Here is a 16,265-nt window from a genome sequence, read left to right on the forward strand (position 1 = left end):
ATTTTCATTTTGTCATGCGTGAGGGAATCGGTTCTGATTGAGGACATCGTGAATGCGTGAGGGGACTTGAAATCATACATGTTTCTCTATATTCAAGCTATCAGTCGTTGAAAGTTGCCTCAATATGGTTAGATTGTTTATGAAAAAACAAATTTGTGTGCATAAATAAAAATTATGAGATAGAATTTTGAAATAACAATAAATGACCATGTTTTCTTTTCATGAATAAAAGTCTAACCAATAAATTTCAAATACTTGTCCAAATTCGTGGATTTGGGCAAATAATCGATAGTTTACTACCACAATTTGATATTAATTAATATTGTAATTTTAATTGTTATTGATAAATGTTAAATCAGTATTGCAAATCTAATCCTGAATTCTGTCTATCCTATTTTTGGGATATTGTTTAAGAAATTCATATATTACGTCACTTTGGGCGTTTATGGTTTTGGCTATCTCGGCTGTGAATTTTTATTTGCTGGTTTAGGTAATTTTATGTATCCGTTTATATTGTGTAGTCAGTCACCACTTCGATTTTATCATGTATATCTATTTATAGTCATTATATAAAACATCACTGGTTGCAAAATTTTGAATTATTCGAAATAACAAGGATGTTCTTATTCCAGGCGGAAACCCTAGCCGTATTAGACACAACTTTTTGGAACTTTTGGTCCTCAATGTACTTGTCTTGGCTTTCAAACTTTTTTCATCTGAGCGTCACTACTAAGCCGTGTGTTGACGAAAGACGCGTCTGATATATAAGTGTTTTTTTTTAAACCTGGTACCTTTTGTTAGCTATATTTGGAGTGTTTCTCTGTCCTATATGTTCTATCATTTATTTGTATTGCAGTCCTGTCATGTAATGTTGTCTTTAACTGGTATATTTACCATTGCCGAAGAAGCGGGAGGTTTGGCATGCCACAAAATCGGGTTTATCCCACCATTTTTTCTTAAAATGTACTGTGCCAAGTCCGGAAAATGGCTATTGTTAAATTGTAATTCGTTTCTGTGTGTGTTAAAGTTAAAAGTTATGTTGTTGTTGTGTCGTAGTTTTCCTCTTATATTTGATGTGTTTCCCTCAGTTTTAGTTTGTAGTCCGAATTTGTTTTTTCTCAATCAATTTATGAATTTCGACAACGGTGGACTACTGTTGCCTTTATTGGAGACATATTTGCAATTTATTGGTAAGACTGTTTATTCATATACAGAAAACTTTGTGATGTATTGTATAAATCAAAATATTCAACTAAATATCAAAATTTGTGTTTTCGCGATCCATTTTTTTTTTAAATACGCAATACAAGGGGAGTTAACTCTTTTCGTAAAAAATATATACTGGGCTGATAAGAAATTTTTCAACTTTTATTTGTAGCTAGAAACAAATCGTTGACAAAATTTTTCCTTTTATTGTTCGTAAAACCTATCTTCCCAAAATGTATTTCAAAATTCTATCTCATTAATTTTGTTTATGCACACAAATGTGTTTTTTCATGAACAATCTGACCACATTTAGGCAACTTTAAAATACTCATAGTTTGGATATAATATTATGGTTTCACGTCCCCTCACGCATTTACGATGTCCTCAATCAGAACCGATCCCCTCACGCATGTCATAATGCAAATATGAGGTTTTTAGATTTATTAAGATGTCGATCAACACCGGACAGCGTCCACGCCTTCCAAAACGACATTCATACCCATTGACCGAATAAAAAGTAAATTTGAACTTGTGGGTGTGTAATTAGAACCATTTTAAAATTTAAATGTCACTTTTTTAGGCAAATTCTCGTGCGGCAACTGATTTTGTAGGAGTTCAACTCCACGTACAACAGTAAATGATACATGTATCTTTTTGTTTAAGTATTCACCACAGCATAGCATTCTCCAATTTTCAATACTTTGATCAGTCGAATAAGAAAATTGTGATATAGAAATGTATATACCTTTCGAAGCGGTGACAATTGCTCCACTCAAGCATAACCGGAAAATCCTCTCACGGTTTTCATTGCACAACCAAAGTTCTGCGTGTGTAGATTACCAGCCGTGTATATGTCCACGTTATGTGTGTTGAATACTTCTGCGCAACGAAATAAAATTACCCAGAAACAGCACGCGGTCTCCACAAAGATTTCCTGAAGCCTCACCGATATATTTTAAGTTGATATCGTTCATAGCGTGCGCTTCCTATCAGAATATTCTTAATCGCTTATTATAAGTCCACAATTGACCAATGGTTCTCAACAGTAAAATTGAAACTACCTCTACAAAAAGTTTTCGGTTGACAACATGACTTGGTAGACCGGTATTTGCATGTATGAGACATTTCTTTGTCAACGTTACTCTTTACTCGATTATGCCTATCACCAACTGCACTTACATGTATCTCCGGGAATTTACTGGGCACGAAGAACCTATGTATTTATAAAACATTGATTATCTTTTTCAAATATTACGGGATATCATGATTTAATAGAGGAGGATTCGAGTTTCCCTGTGGTATCTATTTGTTTTTTTTTTCCTTTGATATTGTGTTCGTCTCTATTAAAATAGATTGATGCACTAACCCTGGTATCTTTGCACTAACATGTGCACTAGGGAGAATCCGAACAAATAACATTTTAATTCTCTAATTTTAGCTTGCAAATTACATGCTATGATATAGTTTAATACTGGGATTCCTATAACAAATTGTATTATTTGACTTAGTTTTTACAGTAATAATGAAGTGGGTCAATAAAATCTGTCTAAGCAAATTTTTTTTATCTAGTTTTTTGACAATTTACAGAGTTAACAAACCCTTTATTGCTATTAGATTCTCTTTATGAATTGTTTCATTATATATCCAATAACCCTGGTGTCGTTGCACTTCAAAGTAGAACTTGAGAGAAAATCCGAATAAATAATATCTTAAAGTCTAATTTCAGCTTGCAAATTACATACCATCATAAAGTTTAAAACTGGTTTCTTAAAACAAATTGCATTATTGGAGTTACGTTTTTACGTTCATTATTATATGAGTCAATAAAATCTGTCTATGCAGTAGTATATGTGACAATTTACTAAGAGTTAACAAACCCTTTATTGCAATTGGATTCTTTTGCTGAATAGTTTGGATCCTTCGTGATAGTTAAGCAATATGTAAAAAAAAAGTACATTCACTATAAAATGGTAAATAAAATGTGAATAAGCAATTTTTTATTTAGTTTAAATACAAATTTACGAAGAGTTAACAAACCATTTAGGGGGCTCCTGGGTATAAATCTTTTTTTTTTTCTAATATAAAATTTAGCTATATCTTTTCATAAATAAACTTTATCATATACTTAAAAGAAAAATGAAATAAAAAATTGGGGTCGCCGTTCATTTAAGCTCACAATCTGCCTCCGGATGAAGCATACATTTTTGTTAATGTCCTTTTTTTTTCTGTTGAACTAATAGGAGAAATAGAGGTAATATCGAAATAAAAAACATAACCTAATTACAGAAATCGCTTAAATTTTACAATTATTTAGTTTATGTACAGCTTATTTGAAAACAATAATAAAAAATATAGGTCAACGATGAGTTAAAAAAGATATTTCAAATTTAATGCTAAAAAATGGCATTTTTGCACCAAAGGGAGATAATTTGGAGCTTTTTCAATGATATAAACATTTTAAAAGTCAGCGGGGGCCAACTGAATCGATTTTTTGGGTTGATTTTTGTACCATATCATAAAGTAATAACTAATAGTATAATGAATAAAATTCGTAATGAAAATATAAAGGTTTAACTTTTTGCTGAAATTTTTGTACCCACGAGCCACCTTAACTGCTATTGGATTCTCTTTATGAATAGTTTGTTTCCTTCTTGAAGTTTATTAACTTTTCTTATAGTAAAGCAATATGTAAATTGTGATAATGCCCATTTTCAAGTTAACTTTAAGGTTTGAAAAAAAAGAATAAAAAGGTTTATTATTTATTTTACATATATGTCTGCATTATGAAAGAACAAATTGAATAATATTTTCAACTATAATATGTGCCATGGTATCACACATATCCCATGTAATGATAACATTTGTAAATAATGTTATATCAAAGAAACTCATCATAGATACCAGGATTGAAATTTAATATTGACGCAAGACGCGCGTGTCGTCTACAAAAGACTCACCAGTGACGCTCGAATAAAACAAATGTTTTAAAAAATGAAAAAATAAAGTACGAAATTAAAGAGCATTGAGTACCAAAGATTCCTGAAAGATAACACTTTATTTTGTTGATTATTTTCTGAAACTGAAGCACTTTTCTTGATTTGCCTCATCTGGAACGCTCAAGCCAAATCATTTGAAGGATAATGATATTTAAGTTCGGAACACGTATAAAGGTTTATGACCTCTTCTTCTCCTCGATATTGAGGATCACCAATTGCTACTTGCCTCTGGGTATTTACTTGGTAAGAACAATACTATGTGTTGAACCTGTGTAGCAGGATTTAGTTACCTTTTCGGAACAATATGCTACGAGAGGAGGATTCGTGTTGCTTCATTTCTATGTTCTTATTTTTTGTGAACTGCCTACCTCTTTGGACTAAATTGTTGTCTGTTGCATACATAAATTTGATTTTCCTTGCAGTATCTTTTTTTTATGTCTTTAAACCAATTTGTAATTGTGTTTGTCTTTATAAATACACATATATCCAATAACCTTAGCGTCGTTGCACTTAAATGTAGAACTCGAGAAAGAATTCGAACAAATAACATTTTAATACTATAATTTTAGCTTGCAAATTACATATCAGCGTAGAGTTTGATACTCGTTTGCTGGTGGAGATTTATTTCTCCGAGGGTATCACCAGCCTAGTAGTCAGAACTTTTGTGACATGAATTATCATTGATATGGTTATATTTATAAATTAACTGTTAACAAAATTTTAAATTTTTGAAGTACTAAGGCTTTTCTACCTCAGGAATAGAATACCTTAGCTGGGTTTGGCAAAACTTTTCGGAATTGTGGTCCTCAATGCTCTTCAACTTCGTACTTTATTTGGCCTTTATGACCTTTTTGGATTCGAGCGTCACTAATGAGTCTTTTGTAGACGAAACGCGCGTCTGGCGTATGTACAAAATTTAGTGCTGGTATCTATGATGAGTTTATTTATATCCAAACACAAATTATATTATTAAACTTAGTTTTACGTTAATTATGAAGTGGGTCAATACAATGTTTTTAAAATCAATAGTTTTTAAGACAATTGAAGAGATAACAAACCCTTTATTGCTATTGAATTCTCTAGTTTGCAGTAGTTTATAGGACAATTTACAGAGTTAACAAACCCTTGCTTGCTTTTAGATTCTTTTTATTAATAGTTTCATAAATAAAGGCAACAGTAGTATACCGCTGTTCAAAACTCATAAATCTATGGACAAAAAACAAAATCGGGGTAACAAACTAAAACTGAGGGAAACACATTAAATATTAGAGGAGAACAACGACACAACATTAAAATGTAACACACAGCAACGGACAAAGCATTAGACAACATCCGATGAGAATAACCAATATAACATCAAAACCAAATACATGAATTTGGGATAGAAAAGTACCGTGACACGTCTTATAGTAATGTGAATTCACACTCAAAAATATATATGCGTTTTGTTATTTGATTTTGCCATGTGATTATGGACTTTCCGAATTGATTTTCGTCTAAGTTCAGTATTTTTGTGATTGTATTTTTTGTATATCAAATAACCCTGGTTTCGTTGTACTCAAATAAAGAATTGGAGGTAGAATCCGAACAAATACCATGATATTAATACTCTAATTTAAGCTTGCAAATTATATACAAGCTTATAGTTTTCCTAAATTGCATTCTTGGAGTAAAGTTTTACGTTCATTATGAAATTGTTCAATTATTAGACGGGTGCCGATTACGGTGAAGGAAATGCTTACTCTTCCGGAGCACCTAATTTCACTCCAGGTTTTTAGTTGAGTTCGTGTTGTTTCTTATTTCTTATTTATAACTGTTGATGTAAATGTCCTTTCGTTTTTTGAGTCTTTGTTTACTTTTTGGTTTTGATTGTTATTGCCTTCAATAAATTGTGTCTAAGCAAATTTGTTATGACAATTTACTAAGAGTTAATAAACCCTTGACTGATTTTAGATTCTCTTTATGAATAGTTTGTATCCTTCGTGAAGTTTACAAAACTTTGAATTTTTCGAAAACTAAGGATTTTCTTATTCCAGGCATAGATTACCTTAGCCGTATTTGACACAACATTTTGGAATTTTGGATCCTCAATGCTCTTCAACTTTGTACTTGTTTGGCTTTATAAATATTTCGATTTGAGCGTCACTAATGAGTCTTATGTAGACGAAACGCGCGTCTGGCGTGCTAAGTTATAATCCTGGTACTTTTGATAACTATTATCAACTATTCTAAAAGTTTAGCAACATGTAAAAATGTGATGTCCCTATTTTCAAGGTATGGTGTGAAAACAAATTAATATTATACACAGTGGTTTTCAATGTGCAAGAGCAAATTGTAAAATATTTCATCTACATGTACAACATATTCCTTTGAAAAAAACCCACAGATAACGTGTAATAATAACATTTGTAAACCACTTTGTTTTGTTGATTTGATTACTGAAACTAAACACTTATCCGGCATGCTCAAACTAAAATGTTTGTAGTGTAATGATATAAGACCGGAACACGTTTAGAATTATATGACCGGAAGAGACCTTATAAAACAGAGAACGTCATCTAAGGTCACCTTCTCATGAGGAAGATGGAACCTTATGTCTTAATATTTTCTTAAGTCATCATCAGATGATTTAAAAAAAAAATATTTAAGGAATGACTGTAATATTTTTTCTGTCTATGAAGAAATAACATAAACAATTTGATGCACACAGTGTGCACCACATTTTTTATGTTATTTCGAATAGACAGAAAAAATATTACAGTCATTTCTTATAATTTGATTCTAAATTCCATTTTAAACCGTAAAATACCTTGAAAAAACATTGATGACGTCACGGTCACATGACTAAATTATGTCTATGGTCTGATAACAAAATAACGTCAGCCAATCAGAAGACGCGTTACATCCAAAATTAGATTATTTTCAGATAGTTGTTATCACTTCATTTGATGTGTTTGAGCTGTTGATTTTGCCTTTAGATAACAGCCGTTTCCTCGGAATTCGGTATTTTTTTGTTATTTTACTTATTATTAAGAATCATGTCAGTACCATGTGGATAAACAATTCACCAACAGTGATATCAATTCGTTGTTAGTACATTAACTGGCGCCAATGGGAAAATTATATGAACCAAAGTAAATATGTACAATGTGACAACATTTTAGCAGCACCTTTATGTTTAATATATATCTACCAAATGATACAAAATTCCAGAACTTTAAGTTCTATCACAATTTCTCGAGTAGAGGGTTCCTGCTAACACGAAAGGTATTGAACCAAAAGTTTTAAGTGGTGAATTAAAACTTAACGGACGCCACCAAGAGTTGGCTTTCCGTTATGAATATCTGTTTCAAGGATGACGACACATCTATTCCAATTGTTGTAATCACAATCCCGTCCTTTTTCCCTGGAATCTTACCTACCAAATAAGACTTATCACCGGGTTTGTACTAACATGAGCTACACGAAGGGTACCAAATGTGGAGCAGGATATGTTTATTCTTCTGGAGCATCTGAGATCAACTCTTGTTTTGTAAAAAAATGAATTCGTAATGCTCTTGGTTTAGTTTTAAATGCTATTACGTTTTTTTTGCGGTATGTTGCGTGAAAAAGATATACAAGAACCGGTATTCTGTGACGCATAATCACTTGATATATTTTACCAACATATGTAATAGGAGAGATACGATGGGTTTTCAATGTAGAGCAGGGCCTGCTTACCCTTCTAAAGCACTTGCATTCACCATTTGAGTCTTGGTACGATTCTATGTTAAGTTTTGCGCAATATTGTTTATATTTGCGTCGATTATTTAGTTTCACTTATACCTGTGTTTTGGTCATCTATCATAGATATCATGCATATAAAGCTAAGTTTATTTTTCTTACTGACGTTATCTTGTTCCTATAGTAATTTCACTGGTCGCAATTAATTCAAATGTAGTTAGGAAATGTGAGTTGTGTTCACATAATTTTATGTATCCCAATTTATTTTCATATTCCTGCTCGTGTCATAATTTCTTGTGCCGTTTACACACTTCAGATTTAACTCAAAAAAACAATTTTCTTTTTGTTTTTCTGCTTTTAGTCAGTACAAGTAAGTAATTACTTTTGTCAGGAAAAGAAAAATCAGTCATACCACTTACAAATAAATTGAATGCCTACTTGTCTTACAAAATGTTTATATATAACGAAAACATTTTTGCAGTCATCAAAAGGTCAATCGTCCTTTAGTATATTAAATTACATCTGCTCAATAGATTAACTTACTGAATGGTAAACAACAATTCTAAGGGATATAGTACACTGTTTTTATTTTTGTTTTATTCTAAACTGATACTGTTTTCGTGTGCTTATATGACTACTGATATCAGTTCCCGAGGGTACAGGTAGCATATACCAAACTCGTTCTTAAGGTGGTATGGGAGTCTAAAATAAAAATGATAGAATTTGTTCATACTTTGCCAAAACGTTGTATCTATTGATACATGTTGAAAAATATAATAAAAATGATAGGTCACCGCGCATTTTCTCAAGCTACAGGACGAGACAAAATGACACATTTTGTATGGATTATACAGGAAAAAACACCATTTTGTGATTAGAAACTAAACAAAATGATAGAATTGTTAAATACTTCAGGAAAAGATAGCTTTCAGACACTGCTTTGAGAATATCAAAAGAAAAGATACGGTCACTGTACGTTTTTTCCGGCTAAAATACAAAATAGGAAAATTCCATACAGAATCCTTCAGAAAATGCACTTTTTTAGAGTTACCTCCCCTTAAAATGCCAATTTAAAAAAAAAATAAAAACAACCAAAAATAATTAACATTTGCAAAAATATCAATATTTAGAAGTTATATTCTTATAAATTGGTACTTTTAAATGAAAATGTACATTAAACATCTGCATTCCAGCATCAAATTTTGCTAACTTGATGGAAAATCTGGACCTTTGATTCTCTGTTTTTTACAATCCAAGATGGAGGAAGACACCTTAAGTACTAGAATGATTTAAATAAAAATTTGAACATAATCAATTTTGACTGTTTTACTTAGGTCATTGAAGGTATAAATAAATAGTCATTAATAAAATCAAAAGAAATCGAAAATCCAACATACTATCTTTAACGATAGCACGGGTTAATAAAATAACAAATTCTAAATCTCTCGAACTTAAAAGTGGTTTGACTTGAATTAAAGGAGATAACCAGAGGTTAGATTATATTTAGGTTTTATCCACCATTTTCTACATAAGAAATGCATGTACCAAGTCAGGAATATGACAGTTAACATTGATGTGTTTGAGCTTTTGATTTTACCATTTGTTAAGGGACTTTCTGTTTTGAATACACCAGACGAGCCCTCAATGTAACGGGAATAGATTTTCCCAAGTTCACGGAATATGGGATAATAAAAGAAATGCATTCAAGCTAGAATAATTTATTCTACGTGAAAAAAGATTACACACCAAGTTACAAATTGTAGCAATCAAACTTACAAGACATAGCATAAATTATATGTACGGTTAGAACAGTATTTTTGACCTAAATAAAGCGAATGCAATGACCAAACAGATTACGGACAGAAGATTCCGTCTTATTCCAACTGCCTTACCGTTATGTTTGTCATTTCAGTTCAATTTCCTCTGAGTTCAGTATTTTGTTGATTTTACTTTCTAGAAAGCTATCACAAAACACAGTAACTAACGAAAAATCCAACTTTGGACAGGAACGTGAACTTGTGGTGAGGAAAAATTAATTTATTTAAATCTAACTGTCTAACCTGAATATCTATCAATAGCAACAAAAGGTACATAAAAGAGCAAAGAGTAAGAAGCAGTTCAGGAAAATTACATAGCATTACAACCAAACGGTACAATAGAAAACACACTTACAAGTACAAACAAAACAATAATTCCTCAACACGTAGTAACTGAAAAAAAGCAGTCAAGATAACCCAGGTGCTGAGGTGCAGTTATTCTGTTACATACAAGCTATAGATTGCCGTAGAAATCTACTCTGAAGTACAATCGTCAAGTCTTCATTGAATTATAGAACGATATGCATACCTACATGTATATCCTGCTGAGTTTACTTTCAATACTGGATGCATTCTTAGAAATGGCATTATTAAGTTATGTGTTACTAATACCTAATTTTGGCCTATCACACCGATGAATGTATTTTTTGTGGTCAATTTTCAATATAACCTTTTATCTGTTTTAGATTTTGGGCTGATTCCTCAAAACAATAAGTACATACTAATAAAACCACTTTAGGTACTCGGGTTGAAATTAAACACGACAGACCTGTCAAAAATGTTCAAAATGCCAAATAAAGTACGAGGTTTTAAAGTCTACCAGCAGTTTTGGGTGAGATTCCTGTTGCTTAGTCTTTAGTTTTCTATGTTGTGTCGTGTGAACTTATGTTTGTCTGTTTGTCTTTTTCTTTTTTTATCTATGTCGTTGTCAATTTATTTTCGATCTATGAGTTTTAATGCCCTTGTTATATTTCACCCCTCTTTTAAGGAGTATAGAAGGCCCAACATTCAAAAAGCCCCATATTTTCATGTTCTTGTATGATTTCACAGATAATTTTATACCGTTGACCCTATATCAAATCTACTAAATATATTATTATAAATTGTTTTTGTATTGGTGTGGTTGTGATGCAAACTAATGCGAAAGGTACTTTTCGATATGTTAAAAATCTCGAAAAACAGATAGGTAGATTATGGTTGACAGAAAAAAACTAGCTAACAAATTTCCCCTAAAAAATGAATTCCTTGAAGTCTAATACAATGTTTCTGTAAAACAAAAACAACCTTTTTGGATCGTCAAACCGTCAATCGTCTTTTAATACATTAGATTAACTTTTATAAATGCAATAAAACTGATGAGCAGTAAATAGATACGTCCGCAGTATATAATACACTTGATATTAATGCTTTATTTTCGAATAAAATCTTTTTCAAGTGTATACTTAACTACCACAGTCAATTCTCTAGTGTATATGTAGCATTTATCCAACATATTGTACATATATATTTGAATGATTTATATCAGTATAGAATACATATTTTATAGTTATTTAATGAGTTGCATCTAACATTGGCAAAAATTCAGATAATCAATTTTGGTTTTGCTACGATGGTCAGCTTAATAATGTTTTGATATGTAAAAACACAAAATTTCTTTAATTATAAACTAGACTAATATTTTAAAACATTTGCTTTGTTGTTATAAGATCAAAATGACTATCAAAGTCCAAAATTTGTGTTCTAATCCTAATGAAAATTATTCCAGAAACTCATATTCTACGCACTGAAATCGGTATTATAATTTATACGTATATTTTAAAATACTTATAATTTTTCAATTTTACAAATTAGTACTGGAATTGGAAAGAAGAATTATAATGAATTACAAATACAGAGTTAAAAAGACTAAAATTGGACAGAAACAAAAGAAAAAATACTGATATGTTTCCCTCGGTTTTAGTTTTATAACCCGGATTTGTTTTCGCTCAATCGATGAATGACTTTTGAACAGCGGTAAACTACTGTTGCCATTATTTTTTTTAACAAATTATAGAATAAACGTAAAATTTTAAAGTTCATGAAAAAATATTACCACATATGGTATCCTGTAAAAATAGTCAAATGCGTGACGTCAGTTAGTGAAGAAAGAAGTCTGAATAACGTCATAATATAAAGTCAGTATATAACGAAGAAAAAAATCTTAGCTACATGTTCAGCTACTTAAACCTTCACGTTAATTATGGACTAGAAAATGAAAATAATACTTCAAGCCATGGTAATTTTTTGTACTCTTAATCTAAGTGATAACATTAAAAAAAATCCAATTGGTAATAAGAGAGCACACATTCAAGGGTTAGTTTAGTTGTTAGTTTCAACATGTTCAAGTGCATTTATATCGAACTTTAGATAAAGTATACAAGATACAGTCAAGTCTGTCTCATATTTTGACTTACATCTAGAAATTTAAAATGCTGGTTCGTCGTGGAAAAAAAGATAACTTAAGCTTCCCAATTGCACACTTTCCATTTCTATGTAGCAACATTCCAGCAGCGCTATATATATCACAGTCGATACGATATTCCAGTGCTTGTGTTTTCTATCATGATATCTGTTGCCTCTTTCATAGCGTTGACTTGATTGTTTCATCTCATGACGTTAACCTCGGTTTTTTTAATTTCTGTAAAGATAAAGTTAATAGCGATTCATATATAAATTTTATCTTTTATCGTTTCCAATTTAAAAATTTGGTGCATTCGCAATGATATTTTTATTTCTTTTACCAAGATAACACAACACAACAAACATTCTACAAAATCGAAATGCACAAATGATAATTAGTTTACATAATTGTTTTATGTCATTTGATGGAAAGTTGTCTGATTGGCATTTATTGATCCATACCTTATCTTCTTATTTTTATAATGAGAATAAATATGAACATTGATAGCATAAATTGTTCTATATGATTAGGATGTTCTCATCACAAGCAGAAAACCCTAGCCGTATTTGACACAACCTTTTACAACTTTTGATCCTCTGAGCTGTACAACTTTGTACCCCCTTTTTTTTACTTTCGAACTTTTATATCTGGGCGTCACTGGTAAGTCTTGTGTGGTCGAGGCGCGTTTTTGACGTATATAATTTTAAACCTGATGTCTTTTGTTATCTATTATTCATGTGTTTCTTTGCCTAATACGTTCTCTTATTTATTTGTATTGTAGTCCTGTATTATTTTGTTGTCATTTGAATGTTATATTCAACAATGCCACCAAAGTGCGAGGTTTGGCATGCCACAAAACCAGGTTCAACCCACCATTTTTTCTTTAAAAATGTCCTGTACCAAGTCAGGAAAATGGCCATTGTTATATCATAGTTCGTTTCTGTGTGTGTAACATTTTTACGTTGTGTTTCCGTTGTGTCGTTTGTTTTCTCCTATATTTGATGGTGAATTCACATTACTATAAGACGTGTCACGGTACTTTTCATTCTATCCCAAATTCATGTATTTGGTTTTGATGTTATATTGGTTATTCTCATCGGATTTTGTCTAAGTCCGTTGCTGTGTGTGTTACATTTTAATGATGTGTCGTTGTTCTCCTTATATTTAATGCGTTTCCCTCAGTTTTAGTTTGTTACCCCGTTTTTGTTTTTTGTCCATAGATTTATGAGTTTTGAACAGCGGTATACTACTGTTGCCTTTATATATGTTACAGTAAATAGGTGAAATTAGGAATGACATGTAATTACTAAAATTTAGGAATTACATGTAATTCCCGATGCACTTAGTAAATACAAGTAATTCCTAAAACTGCCCAGTTATTACCAGTAATTACTAATTTTTAAATGATTTTTTACACCTATTTACTAACTGTTAAAACAATGTTGTAATATGGTCAGCTGATCAAAAGTTATGGTAATACCTACTCGAAGATCAGTGAATACTATTCGAAAGTGATCAACCTAAAATGTTCTTTCTTGTTATTGGTGTATAAGCTACGAAATATATAAATATATAGCAAATTAAATATGATTTTTGTGCTGTTAAGTCATTAATTATAATGAAATTAGAATTCAGTTTTAGCAGGCAATCTAACTGGGTCTATTTTGTTAAATATGCTGAGAAACATGGTTGATAAGTTGTGCACTTGAAAGTTAATAATTGGACCTCTTTGAATGTAATTTAATAGTAACTTGGAAAAAACTAAGATCAACTATAAGTATTATACGATAAAAGTATTATTTTACAAACTTAACTTCAAGATATTATCTTATGATCATAAACAAACTTCTGTCCAAGTTTGATGGAAACCCAGTCATAGTGAAAAGTTAATGTTAAATGGGATGAAAACTACAAACATGTTCATTATAGCATGTATAATAAAATGCGGAAAAAAAGGATTTCATTTTTACATGATTTATTTACCTCTTAATATTTGTCTTATGATCATAAACAAGCTTCTTTTCAAGTTTGGTAGAAATCCAGGATAATTTAAGAAAGTTATCAAAATTTAGCCGCTGATGACGGAACATAGGTTGGTTCGCTATGTCTCGCGTTTTTGCGATAATAGTCACATGCATGCTCGACAAAAATGAAAATAATGTCAACAAAAGGGGTGAAATTTTAAGGTGACTAGATTCATCACAAATGTCTGACAGAATAAGTCATTGTTGTCGCTTTGACACATTCCTCATTTCCTTTCTCAATTTTATAGTTAATAGATATAGGAAGATGTGGTATGAATGCAAATGAGAAAACTCTCAATTCAAGTAACACATATTTTTTTAAAGTAAACCATTGTATGTCAAGGTATGGCCTTCAATACTTAGCCTTGACTCACCGAACAGCAAGCTATAAAAGCCTCCCAAAAATACTAGTGTAAAACCATTCAAATGGAAAAAAGGAGAGTTCCCCTATATAAAAACGAGAAACTAGGAAAACTGATGAACAATTTAGAAAAAGGAATTTAACTTTTGTCATTGGGCAACTTGAAAAGCAAAATTAATATAAACAATAGGCTCTCAAGATCCTGAATCGCTCACCTGATTTTTTTTAACTCAATTTATTCATCAATCATGATTTATGTTTTAAAGTTATAATGTATATCAGTGTTTTTTTACATTGCTTTTTTTTGTGTCATATATGCCACAAAAGGAATATATAAAGTTATGTAGAAAATCATCAGATATAAACTAAATTTGAACTTGATCTGCAATTTGTCAACTTAATACCAATTCTGAAATCAATATTTACAAGCATAAGGGGTAAGTGTGTAGGTAATTTTTAAAGTCCAAGGACCACAACTCTGCACAAAATCATCAGCCTGAAACAAAATTGCAACGTCATCTATAACTTGTCTGGATAAAACTTTTTACCAACTTTCAAATCAATATCACTTCAAACTTCCCACAAATGTCTGTCTAAATTTTGGATTGATATCAATGTCTTGCATGCTGATTTTAAGGGAGTTTCAAAACGTATTAAACCACCATTTTCCAGTTTCGATTCACAAACTCTAAAGAGTATGCACTTTTGATGTGCCTTAACAATGCTTATATTCCTTGATCCTTAAGTATAAGCCATAAAAATCCCTATCCCTTTACTTTCTTGTTTGGTAACTTGAATTATGTCTTTAATTTTAAAACAAAAAATCAAGTCACTTAGTCAGTAAATAGCTGTAAAAATGACATAAATAATCAGTAAATACCAGTAATCACTGAATCAACTAGTAAATACATGTAATTACTAAATTGGCTAGTGATTACAGGTATTTACTGAAATGTTAAGTAATTACGTGTAATTCCTAATTTCACCTATTTACTGTAACATATATACCCCAAAACATATATACCCAGGATTGACTTATCCATATGAATTACTTTCAAAGTTTATCAACGAAACAAATTACTATACATTTTTAAATTATACCGAAACAACGGTTTCAACCCTCTCAGGCAAAGTTGGCTTTATATGGATTTGGTTATGTATATTTTAGGTCTTTCTGGTTTATAGCTCTTCAACGTTGTCAGTCCTTATATCCTTGGATTTCAAATATTCGGCCTTGAGCGTTCTTAATAAAGGTAAATCCAGAAAAGTACTTCGGACGCATACAATTAATATCGTGTTGTTTTTCATTTTATTTTTAGGGAATTGGATGCTTATTCTACATCTATTAGAACCGAAAAACTGACTGCAAGCATATCTGGTTAATTAGTATCATATATGATTAATTGATGTTGTTACACTTTAGAAAGTCTTGTTAAATCTTATTTTCCTGTGCAAATTGTCCGTTTATGTTTCATAGAAAACATGTTGTTGTTCGTGTTTCAAGGCTAATAAAATTGATAACCAAAATTACCAGATTACTTTTAGATAAATAATTTTAGATTTTTATAATATTATTTGTTTCATATTACCTAAAGGTTTAAGATTTGTTATTAATCAACCAGCAGCACATCAACACATTTTAACCAAAAGTACACATCAGTAAGGCACCATATAGAAATTGCCATATCACATAAATGT

Source organism: Mytilus edulis, chromosome 9 (assembly GCF_963676685.1).
Source record: "Mytilus edulis chromosome 9, xbMytEdul2.2, whole genome shotgun sequence".
Lineage (NCBI taxonomy): Eukaryota > Metazoa > Mollusca > Bivalvia > Mytilida > Mytilidae > Mytilus > Mytilus edulis.